The 18,240-nt window shown below is 38.0% G+C and overlaps 1 protein-coding gene and 1 long non-coding RNA gene across 2 annotated transcripts in view; one reads left to right on the top strand and one right to left on the bottom strand.

Annotated features, from left to right (window-relative positions):
- The window catches only part of LOC130042987 (cytochrome P450 7B1), a 208,274-nt gene that overhangs the window by 73,533 nt on the left and 116,501 nt on the right, over positions 1–18,240 (bottom strand). The gene's annotated exons all lie outside the window — the stretch shown is intronic.
- Positions 1–18,240, top strand: part of LOC130043184 (uncharacterized) — a 34,040-nt gene that overhangs the window by 10,756 nt on the left and 5,044 nt on the right. Inside the window, exon 2 of the long non-coding RNA XR_008795350.1 lies at positions 11,713–11,779. This is a non-coding gene — a long non-coding RNA (uncharacterized LOC130043184). The remainder of the gene's footprint in view (positions 1–11,712; positions 11,780–18,240) is intronic.

Raw genomic sequence — 18,240 nt, 5'->3', positions numbered from 1 at the left:
TTTGATATTCAGTTTTGCTTTGGTTTATTTGAAAAGAAAAAACAAAATCCAATAAACTGAAGTAAATTTGCCTCGAAGTGGTTAAAAAAGAGAATACTAAAACTTTGCAATTGCCGGACTTCATCATTTAAATCAAGGTGTGAATGATAATTATTTCATTTAAGGTAAGGTAAAAGGTAAAGGCCCTCCCGTTGATCGTCGATTTGCTCGAGCGGGCCCAGTAACGTCTCCATTGGAGACTTTGTTGTTACTGTGTCTGGCATATCCAATACTCTCAGTAGCTTAATTCTATTCACATTTCATCAAGAGAATGACAAGTTTCTTCTAATTAATAAAATGTTCTCTGTCCAAGGTCACTAATGACTATAAGTCCATGAAAATATGTTTGAATCCCAGAAGAAAATTACTTTACAAATTACTGGGCTTAAATTTCTTATCAGACACATAGTTCATGACAATCAATAGCTTTGTTAAGCAGACTCCCTGGTTTAAATATACATCCCCTTTTTAGACCTTATTCTTCACCATAACCAATAATGGAAATCCTACTTCACTTAGTACTCGAATGAGCAATCAGAAAAAAAAAATTAAAACAACTGTAAGATTTCAAATTTTCTCTTCTGATAAGTAATGGTTTCAAGATTGATCATTTCCAGGGATGTTAATAGCATGGGGTAAATGGGAATTCTCATACCCTATTAGTTCTCTTTAGTCCTTAGTAAGAATGAGGTGTGTCTTACTGATGCAGAAAGATATCAGAGGATGTGGTGAATGAGGCAAGTTCTAAAATAATCAGCCTAAAATGATTCAATTTATATGAATGCCTTTTCTATTTTTGTAAATATAAATAAATCTAAAAAAATAAAGATCTAGAAGCCTTTAAATCAAACTCCCATTAGAGCTTGGAGCAAGAATGGGGGGGGGATGGTATATAGTGAAAGGCTTTTCCTATTTTATTTTAGGTACTCCTGTATCAATTAAGAGAAAAAAATAGCTTCATATAAGATCTCATGGAATTATCACTACCTTTACACTTTTTCACAAAATTATAAACAGACAAGGACATCATTCCATGTTACTGAATTTTTGTTTGCAAACCATACTAAAGTCTTAGGATTTTGTAGATTCTTTTTGATCCTTAGGAGTGGGCCTCTTTCTTTCTCCCCCCTTCCTCTTTCTGTCTTTCTCTCTCTCACACACACAGAAATACACGTCAACTTTTCCTTTGTGTACAGAATTGATGTAGGGACAGTGGTGGAGGGTCATGGGTGATGGTAGTATGGGTGTAGTATATTTGTATTTAAATACCATGAGCTTTAACAATATGCAATTTACTAAGCTATAATAAACAAAATAAAGTATGGTAGGAAAATGTCTACTGGCTACTTCAACACCATTTGAATTTGTCCTCATAATGACAAAGTAAGCTGTCCAAGGCTACCATGCCAGGGGCAGAGCCCTGAGAATATTAGATTTCCCTCCTTCTAGATCACAATTCCTCCTTAATTGCCCCTTCTCCAATCTCACAGCGTATCTCCTGATAGTCTGAAGCAGCCACAATAGATCCAAAGTGATGCATTCACTTCACTCTACACCAGCTTTATTTGTTTCTGTATGTACGTTTAAATTTCCCTTTAGTACCATATATTGATATAATCACAGATAATCTTCCTGCTTCCTTAAGAAGGAATTTTTGTGGATGATCTAAATAAATAAGCAGGAAAAATAAAGGAAATAGCCAGTTTATCATATCTTCCTCAAGATAGCAAAACTAATAAAATATCATTTATTACAGTAATAAAATGCAGTACTAAAGTCACAAACACAAAATAGTTAAGTGAGTCCCACACCCGACTAAGACGTGACCCACGGAGAGGATGTTCTATAGAGAGAGCAGGACCAATCACTCCATGTGGAGTGCAGCCACATGCTCTCTATTGTCATTCTTATCCGCACAGGAAACTCAAGGACTGCAGACAGCAATGGACCCAAGAGAGGGCAAAGGAGAATTGACCTCACTGTTTTCTACTTATGAAAAGTGGTAATGGAATAATAAACTGACTTAGACAACCAGGCCTCCAAGTAGCTCTTTACTCTTTTTTTTCTGATATCAAGGATCTTCTTTTTTCAGAAGTCCTAGCCTTTCTTTAAAAAATGTTGTGCATTATTACTATTGCTCATTTTTGTTCTGGAACCTAGTGATATGATGACTGCACATATTTATTTCTTTGCTATGATGATTGCACTTAATTATTTCTTTGAGTGGGGTGTATCTTCCTATCCAGATCGTAAGTATAGGAAAGCACTGGCCATATATTATTAGGTTTTATAGTGAATCAGTTAGTAGAAAGCCAATAAATATCACTGGCATCAAGTGCCAAGCACTGTTCTAAATCTAGATAGAGTTATGGTGTCTTACATGTCAACTTGGCCAGGCTGTAATTCCAACTAAATGGATCAAACACTAAGATAGGTATTGCTATGATGATATTTTGCAACTATGGTGTACATTAAAAAAAGCTGACTTTAAGTAAAGGTGATTATTCTCAATAATGGGAGTGTCCCTTGTCCAACCAGGCTCTAAAAATGAAGCTAAGTTTTTTCCCAGTATCTGCTGCTGTCTGTAGGTCTCCAAACTACATTTTGTCTTGTTAATTTTAGATTTGTCATATCCTATAATCTAATGAAACAATTCCTTAAAAGAAATCATATACATATATAGTATATACATATATGGTACAGGCACACATATATATATTGATATACACACCATAAATAGTGGGTGTATATACCACATATGTCAGATATATGTAATTGTAAATATGTACATATAGGTTCTATGTTAGTTCTGCTGGAATGATAAAAGAATTGAGCAAAGATCATTGGTAAAATGTCCATCATTTCACAACATATACAGTTTTGTCATTTAGTTGGATGTGTAAACAAATACTAGCAGATATTTTTGAATTATTCTCAAGAAAAATAAAAATATTTAAAGTTTCATTATTATAGAACAAATTCTTGGAAAAAACTAATAAATACATCCCTATTAAAATAAATAAAACTATTGTGAATGACAAAATTGCATAGAAAAAATCAAGGAAAATATGATTTCAAGTGGCTGGAGAGCTATGTTTAGATGGAGTGGTCTGGAAGTCTGCACTGAAGCAGTAACATTTAAACAGAAGGAGATGATGTTCTCAGTCCTTTTTATGTTTCTTCATAGAGCTTGCATAGAGTGATCTACATGGTATGCACTAAAATTGTTTTTAATAAATAATAAACAGATTATAATATGCTCTTACAGAAGACTGGCCATCCTAATTTTGGGTAACTACGACACAAGCCAAGTTTGAGACCTTAATGAAAAGAAAGTCTCTTTTCCAAGCTGAAATTAAATCAGCGTGGAGCTGTAGGAACTTGTTTCTAACTTGATTAATGAATGTTGGTGACTGATTAAGTCCTTTTAGACATGTAATTCCTTTCACCTGTACTAATTTGAAAACAATATACATATAGCCCAGTTGGTAGACAAAGTACAAAGAACAAATATTCCATTCTGACCTCATCTGTCTCTTCTTCCCCTTTCCTTCAAAGCACATAAATGCCCACTCTAAATCCATCAAACTTGATGGATTATTTATCACGGAGAAAAGATTCTGCATCTCATCTTTCTGATCCATCATTTCTACTATGTGGCCAATCACACCAAATTTATTATTGGATAATATGTATTGGGTACATGTATGTGAACTTTCTCTCTCTCTCTCTCTCTCTCTCTCTCTCTCTCTCTCTCTCTGTATGTAGGGGGCAGATGGGCAGATGACCACATTTAGGGATTCCTCTAAATCTTAAGCACCAGAGATGTTCTTTTCACTTCGAGTTTTAATGTCAATGAGGGAGTACTTGGTTCAGACATTTCAAATGGGGCAGTAGAATACAAATCTTTCTCCCAAGAAATACACACTGGATGTGTGTTTCCTTGCATGTACACTGACTTCAGCATGTGAAACAAGAGGTGAAGATTCTAGCTAAAGGACAAAGTAGGCAAAATCTAGGCAACCATCGTTCCTTTTTTCTTTGTCCCATAGAATATTTCTTGAGTTTCAGGTTTCAAGTTATATATAAGAATGGGTGTTTACATGCAGGGGGATAAGGCGGCTGAGATAGATAAGGGACCACCAAGCAAAGGATGCTTGGAGAGCCCGCTCTGCATGGGAGATGCATGCTGAAAGTAGACTATAGAAGAACATGATGGCCACTTACTATCTGTACTGCAAACCATAACACCCAAAAGGAGAGAGAGAGAGTAAAGGGGAATGTGCCTGCCACAGAGACAGGTGGGGATGGGATGGGAGTGACGGGGCAGGTGGATACTGGGAACATTGGTGGTGGAGAATGTGCACTGGTGGAGGGATGGGTACTTGACCATTGTATGACTGAAATGTAATCATGATCATGTGTAAGTCTGAAATTCTATCTCAGATGTTTCATTAATTTTTTTAAAAAAGAAAAAATGCTCTTAATATATATTCTTTGGTAGTTAAATCCTTCCTAATCTTTCTTAGGATTTCCAATTTCAAATTTCCAAATTGAATCATTTTGAAATTATTTGTCAACTTTTACTATGTGCCATTTCAGTTATTTATGTCAAATTACTCGATCAAAAGAGACAGTTTCACTTTTCTTAAGGAAATTTAAGTTTAGTAGATATTGTTGCCCACCCCCAGAAAAAGTTTGACAGGCTATTGTATGGTATGGTCTTTCATTACCTTGTAAATATTTTAAAATTTCCCTAGGAAAAAATTATATAGTACTATGTGATTTTCTTCGATGGTTCCGGGGCCGAGACCTCCAAGCCCACTCGAATTGGAGTCGAGCATCTTCCACCCAGATCCTCCAAATTCCAGTAGGTGGGGGTCACACCCACCACCTGGCCCCCTGGCGCCGTGTAATCCCATCAGCGGCCAAGACTCAGAGACCATAAAATCCAGATCCCGGACGAGAACAGTGCAGTCTTTTGCCCCCACGCCTGGGTGTCCCTCGCCGGGACCCCTTGGAGGGGAGTGGGTCGAGCTTTCCTCCCCGTCCCGACCGGGGCTCCGGCAGCCGAAGACCTCCAGGACCAGCCACCACCATGCTGAGACCACTCTCCGCACCCTTGAAGGTACTGGCAGAGGGACAAAGCCACGCGGGTTCCAGGGCCGAGACCTCCAAGCCTACTCGAATTGGAGTCGAGCATCTTCCACCCAGATCCTCCAAATTCCAGTAGGTGGGGGTCACACCCACCACCTGGCCCCCTGGCGCCGTGTAATCCCATCAGCGGCCAAGACTCAGAGACCATAAAATCCAGATCCCGGATGAGAAGAGTGCAGTCTCTGCCCCCGCGCCTGGCTGTTCCTTCCCGGAGTCCCTTGGAGGGGAGCGGGTTGAGCTTTCCTCCCCGCCCCGGCCAGGGCTACGGCAGCCGGAGACCTCCAGGACCAGCCACCACCATGCTGAGACCACTCTCCGCACACCTGAAGGTACTGGCAGAGGGACAAAGCCACGCGGGTTCCGGGGCCGAGACCTCCAAGCCTACTCGAATTGGAGTCGAGCATCTTCCACCCAGATCCTCCAAATTCCAGTAGGCGGGGGTCACACCCACCACCTGGCCCCCTGGCGCTGTGTAATCCCATCAGCGGCCAAGACTCAGAGACCATAAAATCCAGATCCCGGAACCGCGACATCTTATCAGAACTTTTCTTTATGACGTCTTATTATCTCATTCCTACTTTGGACAAACTTGCAGGCTATCGAATGTAGCCTGCCCACAGGGCAGAGTCTGGCAAACTCCCCGTGGCGTACCAAATATGCCAAATACCAGTAACAATGATGGGTCTCATTCTCCTAAAGAGCCGTGAATATAATCTCAGGGCTAGGATGAAAGAGACGTTACTGGGGCCTGCTCGAGGCAATCGACGATTAACAGGATGATGAAATGAAAAAATGAAATGAAATGTGATTTTCTATCAATAAACTTAAGTTTTGCAATCATAAAAATAGAATGGGTGTTTAACATTACTTAAATAATTTTTTTCTCTTTAGCTTGGTTTTTATAGAGTCAAATATGAAGAGTATTTACTCAGGTTAAGGGAAAGAGTAAAAAAAAGTATCATGGCAAAATCAGTACATACATTTCAGAAGCTATACATAAGAAAAGCAAGCTCAGAGTTCTAGTTGCATCTTTAGTGTTATTGTCTGTCAGTTCAAGATAGAAGGACCTAGAATAAATAAAGTCCCATGAAACCATCTCGGAACAGAATACTTAGAATGATGGAGAATGGCGGAGGGTAAAGTGGTGAATTCTTAGCAGGTTCAAAAGTTTCTACCAAAGCCTCAACCATTGCTGAATGTGGCACCCAAGGAAACAAGCAACCTAGGAAAACAAGATGATAATTAAAATGATGATTAACTGAGAGAGTTAGGACTATGCTTCTGGTCTTAGCCTAGATAGTCAGTCTAAATAATAACTTTCCTATTGGGTTGCTTTGCAAACAGTGCAAGTCAAGGCTGATGCTTTGAACAGAAAGGATGCTTTGGAACAATTTTAAACAGATTACCCGAGGCAGTAAGGTAGACCTGACTATGGAGTGTGCGAAGAGATGGTGCTAGAAACTTAATTTTACACTTGGGCCCCAAGTGACAACAGAATATCTTGTCCATCAGGCTTGAAAGGGATTTCCATGGCAGAAGAGCTGCTTGGGTATAAATTCACAGGCTGAGATTAGTACCAGGAATTTTGCTCCATGACTTGGAGGCCAGCCACACGTGCTAGGGGAAAAGGAAGCTCAGATAGAGAAGAGAGCACCAAATAACGGGTGTTGTGAGGATCCTCCCAGGGTGGGAGAAGCATGCTGAAAGTAGTCTATAGACCAAACATGATTGCCACTCAATGCCTCTCTTGCAAAACACAGTACCCAAAAGAAGAGAGAGTGAACAAGGGGGAATGCCCTGCCACAGAGAGGGTGAGGGAGAGAGGGTGAGACGGGGGGATGGGGGGTGGAAGGGATGCTGGAATCAGTGGTGGTGGAGGATGGGCACTGTTTGAGGGATGGGTACTTGATCATTGTATAACTGAAACCCAAGCACAAAAATTTATAAGTCTATAACTGTACCTCATGGTGTTTCACTAATAAAAAAAATTAGAAGCATTCCCCATGGTTTCAATTTTTCAATAATTTTTAATGTTACTATACTGAGAGACCATTTATTTTTAAAAAAGAAACCCTTTTTTCATCCTACTAGGACTCTTCCAATACACACTGAATCAAAATTTACAGATATGAACCATACATAATAGTATATAATATATTAACAATACTATTTCTACTTATAGGCATGCTAGGAATTATAGGCAGTAACTCAAGGGAAAAAAATAGCCTTTCCTGTGTTAACTCAACAATTTTTATTATCAATCATGTCAAAAACATTCTGCCCCACTATCTACCTTTTCGGCCTCCAATTATATATGTGCACATATGCAATACACACACACACACACACACACATACACACAGGATCTTCATGGTTAAAGTTATCTACCTCACCTCCTCTTAAATCTTAAATCTTAAATCACTTAAATCTTGTACACCCTAGTGTCTCAAACAAGTTTTATGTCACCTCATATTCTTTTCAGAAAGAATATATTTGGAAAATAATATTCTTCAAAATGCTTACATTTTGTCAACCTTAACCTTTGTTCAATTTCCCCATAGCCTTCACCTCTATTGAGAAAATGCCATTGGCATGCTGTTGCTGAAAGGTAATTTTAGACAGCTTCCTACTTCCCTCATGATCTCTGGGTTCCCCCATTAATAACTTTCTACTGTGAGCAAGTTGGTATGTTTGGACCTGCAGCTGCAGTTTATATTCCTTTGCTCTGGTCCCACTTCTGATTCTGTAGCTGCCACGTTGGTACTATCATCTCTTTCTGGGAGTGAGGTTAATAATAATGTGGTTGAATTTCTGCGGTTGTCATTTGTAAGTCAGATGTGGGAGCCCAAGCAGAAAGCATAACTCAAACAAACCAGTATTTGGAGCAGAATTATGACCTGCAGGTAATTCATGATTCTATTAATTGTTTGTTCTTTCCTGCCCTCGGTGAGGTATTAGCTACTATTGAGTCTTTAACCATAATAAACAGGCAGGCAAAGTGACAATGGAAACAGGTCCTTGATTAAAAATCCATGCCCTGCAAACCTGCAAATTAGATAATCAGAGAAGATGGGATGGAGTTTCTCAGCAAACGTATCGCAGAGCTAAGGGATTTGAGAAAGGTGCTGTTAGGAAAATATAAAGATACGCTTTAAAATGATGGTTGCGTGAGATTATCCTCTTCAAATCTTAAAGGCTGCACAAAGTATCTGGTCCTGAAGAATGCCAAATGCTAGTCTGAGTGCTCCTTTTCCCCCTTCCATCCTTCTGTGACTCCGGAACTAAGCAAGGTTTTAGCACCTTGTTGACACAGCCAAGAAGTGAATGATCGACACTAATGGGATTTTTAATCTTCAACCTAATTAACTTTGTTAAAATTAAGGCTTCCTAGGAAGAATCAGCACAAAGAAATTAATTAAAGCAATGGAATTTTTGCTGAATTTAACAGCTGATTACCGACCAGAGCTATAAGACACAAAGAAACCAACAATTTCAATTCATTTCCATTTTTCAGTTTTGTACTTTGGTGTTTCCAATTTCAAAGAGCCTCTGTTTCCAAAGTTGAGAGTATTCACCTTTGTGAGTGCACAAACTACGCTGTCCTCAAGAGATTTCCTGTGGATCAGCCCCACACACCTTCGACCTTGATGGACTTCCTTTGCCTAGAGCCTGGCAAGTGTGTGGCTTATAGCAAGTGTTTGATACATGTTTGTTGAAAGAATGAATGTGTGAACGAATAATTATATTTTAAAAATTAATAATAGTAAGTGATGGCATTGATGTTTCAGCTTACTTTCCTCACCTGACTTTGTCTTATAAAAATGAGTGAAGGTGAGTATTTTCTTTTCTGCAGAAACTAAGCAAGCTGATGCTAAAACATTATGGAATATGTAGAAAAATCCTTCAGAGCAATATAGCTCCGAACATACTACAGATCTTGTGCACTTTAAGTAACGATAAAATAAGGCAATATATTTGTTTTGAATCATAAAGAAATAAAATACTTTTGATGAGCTTTGTTCATTTCATTCTGGCTATTGCAATAACTGTAAATTTTATCACAAATTTCCCTGACTCAGTCTCATCATACAATAATCACAATTTAAAGATTTTTAAACTGGAGTTTTTAAATATAAACAGCAACTACTACATAATGTTCTGTATAGCAATAATAGCTTTATTGCACTGAGTTTGATATGGCCTATTTGTATTCTCTTTGGTTTCTCTAAACTTGGTCATTTGGGCAATTTTTCTGAATTTCATTCCAAACTATGGAGCAAACATATCTTTAAGTAAATATTTTTAAGTTTCAATTTACAAAATCACCACACAGTTTTATTTATTTTTTGCATCAACTCATTCTTTAACGTTTTTAAAATTAAAATATTTACTGTGCTGGATACTGGACACGTGTATAATGAACAAAACAGCCCCTCTTGCAAGAGATCTATAGCAGTTATGGGAAAGTATACAATTGAAAGTATGGTATGACGTAGGCATTGCTTTACAGAGGTGCTCACAGATGGCCGTGGGGAAGAGAGAATGACAGGAACTCATTTGGGGAGGTAAGGGTGGGTTGCAGAGGGGATGTCACGTGGCTATGGTGACTTGGAGGGAAAGTAGAAATTTTGAAGCTGGCACAGGGGAATGTAGAAAAGAAACCAGCATGAACCAAGCATGGATCCAAGCATAGGTTGGGAATTGATGGCGAATAAAAGATAGAGTAGAGAGGACATTCTACAGTTTGGAAGACACTTAGATTAAGGGTAAGACAACCTACATACACACATACATACATATATATATATATATATTTTTAAAGGCCAGTGTGATAGTGATAAGAGCACATGATTTGCATCCTTCAGGACTTGAGTTCAAATCCTAGTGCCTCCACTGTCCTCCAAATGCCACAGGGTGGCATCCTAGAAGCCCCATCACTGCCAGGTGTAGCCCTGGTGGTCCCCAGCACTACTTTTGTCTTGGTGGTCTCATACTGCAGTGTTTGAGCAGTTCCTGCATCCTTGGGCTTTAGCACAAAAATGCCAACTATTTGGTGGAGATCACAGGAAATGGCCTGTGTGACCCTGAACACTGCTCTGGAAATTCCCAAGCACACCCCACCCCTCAATGCCTCAACACCACTTGTGAAAAATTGACGAGTGAGAAAATACGGGAAAGTTTTGTATCAGAAACCCACTACCAGGATCACTTCCATGTGAACAGCGGAAAGGGGAGATGAGGGCTCTAGCTCCATCTTTCATAAAGCTATGCCTCAGCAGTTGGTTTCTTTCATTGGTCTCAGATAATGAAAGCAAAATGTTTTCTCACACCTACTTGCAGACCTGCTGGCAGAAATTTACACACACATATCTTCTTGCTAACCAACAAAGCCAAGGACATTGGTAGTGTCACAAAGAACGGGGTCAGCAAGTAAGCCTGGGAGGCACAGGGACAAAAGCTAGAGTTCGGACAAAGCTGGTTAGCCACATGAGAGGAATATGGGTGTCAGTACAGGCAGAGAGGGGCTGTAGGGATGGTAGGTCCAGCATTACAAAATCTAGACTGCTAATTCTGAGTCAGTGAATTGCACCAGGGCATTAAAAAAACAGAAACCCATAGTTCGGATACCTATGTGTCAGACCAGGTAGAGGTATAGGTCAGTGAGTGCTCATAGGGACTATCTGGGGGAAAATCCTGGTTCTAATGTCAGGCAGCCGGGCTCCACACACGCTAAAGTAGGACCTTCTTGTGGGATATGACTTCATTTCTCTCTCTTTCTTTGTGGAAGTAGGTGATTAAGTACAATGGCAAACCAAGGACAAAAAAGGGGGAGTCTTTAGTCCTGAATACAGAGAACAAGGTGGGCACTCTCTGCAGAGAACTGAAATCATAACAAAAGACTAAAGCTGCTTTTCTCTTTACTATCACCATGAACCAACAACTGTAACCAATGGTAGTGGTTAAAGAAAACAAATAACTTTTCTCATTTGAATTCTCATTCTGAATTCTGAAAAATCTGGGGGCTAATACAAATTAACAAATTGTTCTAGTGTTTCTTTTCATGAGCATGGTATTCTGTATGAAAAATAAACTTGGGGGCTGGAGCAATAGCACAGCGGGTAGGGCGTTTGCCTTGCACGCAGCCAACATGGCCAACCCGAGTTCGATTTCTCCGCCCCTCTGGAGAGCCCGGCAAGCTACAGAGAGTATCTCGCCCGCAAGGCAGAGCCTGGCAAGCTCCCCGTGACGTATTCGATATACCAAACACAGTAACAAGTGTCACAATGGAGACGTTACTGGGCCCGCTCGAGCAAATCGATGAACAATGGGAGGACAGTAACAGTGACAGTGACATTCTGACATACTGAGACTCAGAGACAGGCATTTATTTTAAGACTAAAGTTTTAACTGTTTGACATCATATAAACTTGTTTGGGATCCAATACACATCTCTTAATCTGGTGGTTCTGTGTAGTCATTTTTTTATTGTAATATTTTAAACATTTTATGTTTCAGGTGTTTAAGTATCAGCATCACTGAAAATCAACATGTGTATAAACTACATTTAAGTTCATCACTGAAGGTACAATTCTATTTTTCTCCATATAATTAACCTCTTTGTTCTTAATGTAGCCACTATCCTAACCCCTACTATCCTTTTATCCACTAACTGGTCTTATAGTGCAAAGGATTTTTTATGTTTTATTCAGTTCACTTATTCTCTTTCTCTATTTAAAACTGAGAAAACATAACAAACAAAAAGAGAGATTGTAACAGTGAAGAAACAGAACCCATATTAAAATTGCTATTTGAAGCAATAGAGATAGGATGTTTTGGCATTTACCTTGTAAGCAGCCAACCTCAATTCAGTCCCTAGCTCTGCATATGGTCCCCCAAGCTTTACCAGAAGTGATCCCTGAGCACAGAGCCTGATGTAAGCTATGAGCACTGCTCAAATAAATATAAACAAATAAGTTAATTAATTACCTAATAAACTGTCATTCAATGTAGTCCACTGGTATTTTTATTTATGCTTAAAATTTTAAGCACTTAAGCAATGCAAACTGTATGGTGTCATGGTTTTGCTTGGAAAATGCAATATCAGCTCACATATGCAATGTTTACTAATTTAAAATAACATTATAGATCAAAATTTCTCCTTATTAATTAAAATATTAACAAAAGACCTATTGGTAATTTTCACATAATTTTTCATTAAAGTGTAATGTCAAATAGAGTTTAGGCTCTTAAAATGTGAGTCAGAGGGATAGCATAACTAAATGCGGTGGTCTTAAAAACATTTCTAAATAAGAAACATCCAAAAAATTAATACAAAATTGACCACATAATGAATCTGAGGTATTTCTGACAGCGGTGGCCTGTTACATTTCTCAGGCAAAAAGGGATCTTAAATGCAAAAAGTTTAAGAAACCCAAATATAGACTTATGTGTATTAAAAATACACTTTGGGTGTTAAATACACTAGATACACACTGGAACAATGGCTTTAATAAGCATGAAAAAAGGGAGAGTGTGGAAGTTCCTCACTCAAGCACTAGAATTTTTTTGACATAATTGCAGAATTACCCACAATATTATGCATCCAGGTCCTGAGGGCAGATATATTTTTCCTACATACTTTTACTAGGACATGTGCACATACATCTTCAAGTCTGACTCTTAGAGATCCATGATACAGTCAACATATGCAGGCTAAACTAGGACCTTCTTGTGGGATGTGACTGCATTTCTCTTTCTTTCTTTGTGTATATGTGTGGGGGGGGGTGGGGTGGGAGGGGATACCAGGCAGTGCTCAGGGATTTCTCCTGGCTCTATGCTCAAGGATCACTCTTGTTAGGGCTCATAGGAATATATGTGGTGCCAAGGATCCCAGGGGGGCTATGTGCAGGGCAAGTGCTATCGCTCCAATCCACGGACTGCACTTTTACTGCTTGGTTTCAGTTTTACATGAATTCTTTTCTCAATAACTCATTAGTGAATTTTTTGTGTTACCAACTTGAGGTAGCATTATTTTAAGTTTGGGATTACAGTAACTGTCAAGCACAGTGTTTATTTTTTTTCCAGCCCAATTTATAGCATATTTATTTTATTTATTTATTTATTTATTTATTTATTGAATCACTGTGGGAAAGCTTACAAAGCTTTCAGGTTTAGGTCTCAGTCATGCAAATATCAAACACATTTCCCTTTACCAATACTTATTTTTTACCATGAAGAACTCCAATAAAACCCCACCCCCCACCCCTCCCAGTCCCTGTGAGGCAGATGAATTCTAGCACAGTGTTTAGCGCTTGGTGGACAAGGTGCTTCCTGATCACTGAATAACATGATGTGTGCATGACACACCCACGTGTACCTGGTCAAACCCCTAAGCAATCTGGTCATTCATTCAGAAAATGTGAACTAAATAGAATTATCGTACTATTAATCATAACCAGTGACCTGGGTTTTTGCAGTGAGAGACCATCCCAAATCTTTGAAGAATCTCTTAAAAGATTTATGGCTGAATTTTGTCCCACAAATTATAAGGGACAGTCACATTGGGGTTGGAATCAGCATGTATTCTTTCATTGAATTTACCACCTGGAACATAGAAGAGCCTCAATAATTATTTATTAAATGATTCAACATCTATAGTGAGTCATTTGTGATCTAAATTTAATAAGATATAAAATTCTTCACAACATTTCCTAAAACATGTTCATATTACATTCTCTACTGCAGTAAGCTTGCTTTCACACTCTTCTTTATTCAGTCATAAATGGTTGTTCACTCTGATTCTTTTACTTTTCACCACACTAAAACACGGCTTTCTTCCCCTAAGCTTTCGATTTAAATATGCTAGCAGAAATTCTTATTAATTCCATTCCAAGTATTTGCACAAAACTGATCCACCATAGCCGTCTGCTAATGATGCATCTGTCATTTTATTGACACCCCTAAACAGCTTTATTCTCTTTTCTAATTAAGAGACAAAACTGGTATTGTCAGCTGATGAACCGACATTTGGGGGCTTTTGTTCTAATGTAAAAAGCAGCACATTATGAATCTAAAACAAAAACTCAGGGATGTTAACAGAAAAGCCCACTAGGCTAAATATATTTACATGTATGATTTCAATTAAGCCTCTTAAATACCTAGTAGGCATGTAATATTTTGAATTATAGAAAAATAAACAATTGTGACAAAATATATGTACAGAACAAAAAGTGCCATTTCCTACTTTAAGTGGTTAGTAAAATTCAGAACAAAGCAGTCACATGAACTCACCCAACAACAAAAAATCCTAAGAAAGAATGAAACCTTTTAAAATTCATCAAAATGATATGCTGCAATGTAAGCTGTCATAGAGTTAATAGTAACATACGTAACAAAGCTAAATAAAAACCAAAACCCATAGAAATGAGGCAACTAACACATTTTTGAAGACTAAAAAAAGCAATGATTTCCTGATGAGTTTGTTAGCCAATTGCCAGAGAAATGATAATTATATAAAAGTACAGGACTAACAGTTCACCAGAACATTCTCAAGCAACTGAGGAGGACAAGTCATAAAAGCTCTATCACCAGCACATTAAAAATCTAATCTAAAATCATTGCATGTCAGAAAATTAAGGATTCATCAAAATATTCCCAAAGGTTATTAGCTGAAAGGAATGCAAAAGAAGGAATCACACTCCTCGAATTTTTTTTCCACACAGAAATGTACCATAGGATATACTTTTAAAAATAAAGTAAATATAAAATCTGGCTGGCTAAATGAGATCATTTGTTATAAAGCAGTTAGCATACATTTTGGCACTGAGTAAGCGTTTGATAATGTTAGCTGCTCTTATTATCATCATTATTATTGTGGTGTCAGAATCAGTTCATTGCCTTTTATGGTTTCCCTCCCAAGGTTTAAAGGAACCCTAGAAGTATTTCTTGTGGCTAAATCTTAGTTTTAGCTAATCTTATTTCTACTCTTTTTTTCCCCCACGTATTTCTGCTCTGGTTTGTTTTGGCAGTATTCATTTTCTAAATTCTCCCTTCCTGACTAAATGTTGAGTATGACCTGCGTATCAGGTTTTCATTGTTCATTTCATGCTGATCTTGTTTTTCATATCACCCTTAGTGTGAACTGTAGGAAAAACCTACTATATTAGCCATCCAGAGTTTTGCTCAAATTCCTGCTGTTGAGAAGCAAAGTTTAGGTCTATTAGAGGAGATAACACTTTGTTAGACCTACTGTCTATATATACACTATAATTAAGAGTTCACAAAGTGCCTTTTTCTAAGTTCCTAAAAGATTTAGATTCCAGTTCTGTTTAAACAGAAATTAGAGTCAGTATATTTTCAAACATCTATTGCTAGGGCTGATTCTCCTATCAATTAAAAAATAAAGAGAGGGGTTGGAGTGATAGCATAGCGGGTAAGGCGTTTGCCTTGCACGCGGCTGACCTGGGTTCAATTCCCAGCATTCCATATGGTCCCCTGAGCACCGCCAAGAGTAATTCTGAGTTCATGAGCCAGGAGTGACCCCTGTGCATTGCCGGGTGTGACCCAAAAACCAAAAAATAAAATAAAATAAAGAGAAAATAATGTTTTAAAAGAGACTGTACAGTGATATCCCCATATATGTGTAAAGATAATTATTTAGAAGAGATCCTCTTCACATGCGGAAAGTATTAAACAGGTCTGTTGTGTCCCAAGAAATGACACATCATAGAAAAAGCGACCACACTGGTTAAACAGCAATGTCTTATATATGAAAGGTTATTACATGTTATCTATCTATCTATCTATCTATCTATCTATCTATCTATCTATCATCTATCTATCTTTGAGAAGCAAAAGTATTGCAAATCCAGTATACGGAAAGCAAGAGAGCAAAATAGCAATGGATATCAAGAACACATTGGGCTGAATACATATATGCAGTCTTTAACTGCTTTGAGATTCCAAGGGGCAAAAAGTCTTACAAGTTTTGGGTTAATTCTTAACTTTGTTGAGAATCAAACCAGAATTCCTTACTTCCTACCTCACCTGCCCTCACTTAAAAGAATACTTGTCATCATAAACATGTATAACCTTAACAAACATCTGTTAGCCTTGATTATCTCTGGGGGTTCCCTTCACCCTGCAAACTAAACAGCAATCCTTGTCTTGGATTTGTGCTGTGTAAGACAATCTTTAAAAATATTTTCTCAAGGGACCAGAGAGACATCTCAATTGGCTAAGTGTATGCGTTGCTAGCAGGAAGCTTGGGTTTGATCCCTCAAACAATGCTCAGGGGAACATCCTGGATGCCAGTAATTAAACCTGGGTTGCTTGCATACAAGTATTTACCTCATAATTTCTCCAGCCCCATCATTTCTTTTTTATTCAAATTTCTCATATGTAAACTGGAGATGATAATAGTATTTACTGTTGTTTTAAAAAATATTTACTACTGTTGTTTAAAAATTTTTTTCTTTACATAACATTATTTATATTGTCGTTACTGTTTCAGAATACAATGTTACTACACTACACCTGCCACCAGAGTGCCAACATCCTCCCATTATCTTCCCCTACTGTCTCTTGGTCTCTTCTTATCCTTTTCGGTACCTTTTACTTGGGAAAAAAATCCTCTACTGTTTGGTTTGATAAAAACTGAAATAACTGGCATTTTAAAGTATTTGCAACCAATGCCTAACAGAGTAACCACTCCATAAAGTTTTGATAAATAATGAAATCAATCATTAAAGAATCTCTAAAAAGTAGAAATAATGTTAAATTATAATATATTGTGTCTGAAAGGAAGTACTGGGGGTGAAAGTACTAGTGTTAAAAGCAGCCAGAACCTGGTTCAATCCCCAGCCCTCACTGCACATGATCCCAAGGGTAGGAGTGATCCCTGAGCACAGGGCCAAGAGCAAATCCTAAGCACAACAGGTGTGACCAACCAATTCCCCAAATATATAAAATAAAATTTATCGTATAATGCACATAAAATAAAGAGATTTACTTTGAAAACATGCCAGCTGACATTCAGCACTCAAAAATTTCTTCCAACATCAGGGCTGGCAGAGAGGTAGTACAGCAATGGGGCATTTGCCTTGCATGCAGTCAACCCAGGTTCAATCTCCAGCACTCCATGTCATCCCCTGAACCCACCAGGAATTATCTCTGAGCATAGAACCAGGAGTAAGCACTGAACCCCCCTAGCTGTGACCCAAAAAAACAAAACAAGCAAGCTTTCATCCAACTTCAAAGAATACCAATGAATGCCATGTTCCCAGGAAAAAGCCAGAAAAATACAAAGAAGATGCAGATGTACCAGACTAAAATGTATACTTCAATTGTTGATATCTAAGTAATTTAGAAATGTATAATCATGTCTAAAATAACTTATAGGCAATTATTCACAGAAGATACATAAATACCAATAAACACATGAAAAGATGCTTGATATCAATAGTTATTAGAGAAATCCAAATAAAAACCACAATTTGATGCCACTTCATACCCACTAGTATTGCTGTGAGGGGAGGCAACCATTGTGGAAAACAATCTGGAAGATCCTCAAAGAAATAATCAGATTTATCTCATGACTTAGCAATTCCACCCCTGGGTGAATATCAAAGAGAAATATAAACATATCTACCCAAAACTTGCATTCAAATGTCTGTATCAGCATACTTCATACTAGTCCAAAAGTGGAGTACTCCAAATGTTCATTAACTTATAAATACACAAAAGTGGTATATCCCCACAACAGTATATTATTGAATCATAAAATTAAACAAACTACAGAAATAGTCATGATAGAGCCTGGAAGATAGCCTTGAAAACTTCCTGAGTTGCAGATATTAGACATAAAATGTCTATTGTAAGATTCAATTTAATAAAATGCCCAGAAGAAACAGGTCAATAGAGAGAGAAAGTAGATCAATGAAGGGAGGGAATGGAAAGTGACTACTATTTATTTTTTATGTTATTTTAATTCTTTTTTTTTAATTAGTGGACACCATGAGGTATTGGAGGCCAGCCACACATGCT

Source organism: Sorex fumeus, unplaced genomic scaffold (genome assembly GCF_029834395.1).
Source record: "Sorex fumeus unplaced genomic scaffold, SorFum_2.1 ptg000002l, whole genome shotgun sequence".
Taxonomy (NCBI): Eukaryota; Metazoa; Chordata; class Mammalia; order Eulipotyphla; family Soricidae; genus Sorex; species Sorex fumeus.
The sequence above is the reverse complement of the archived record's forward strand: the minus strand, read 5'-3'. Positions and strand labels throughout refer to the sequence as shown.